Source organism: Triticum dicoccoides, chromosome 7B, assembly GCF_002162155.2.
Source record: "Triticum dicoccoides isolate Atlit2015 ecotype Zavitan chromosome 7B, WEW_v2.0, whole genome shotgun sequence".
Classification (NCBI taxonomy): Eukaryota; Viridiplantae; Streptophyta; class Magnoliopsida; order Poales; family Poaceae; genus Triticum; species Triticum dicoccoides.
The window spans coordinates 265,648,911-265,649,128 of NC_041393.1; positions in this window are offsets into that span (position 1 = coordinate 265,648,911).

Consider the following 218-nt stretch of genomic DNA (forward strand, 5'->3'; position numbering starts at 1 on the left):
CCCACCAGACATGTCCGCCACTGCCCCTTTAGCGAATGGCGGCGCGCCACGTCACCCTCCTCTCTCTCCCCACGCCGCCGGCCCGCCGCGACCGGGCCCCGGCTGCGCCCCGCGGCCCGCGCCCGCTCCGCCACCGCCCGCCGCCCGCGCTCGCCCTCCGCTCCTGCCGGGTCGCCCGCGCCCGCTCGTCGGGACCTCGCCGGCCGCATCGCCGGAGC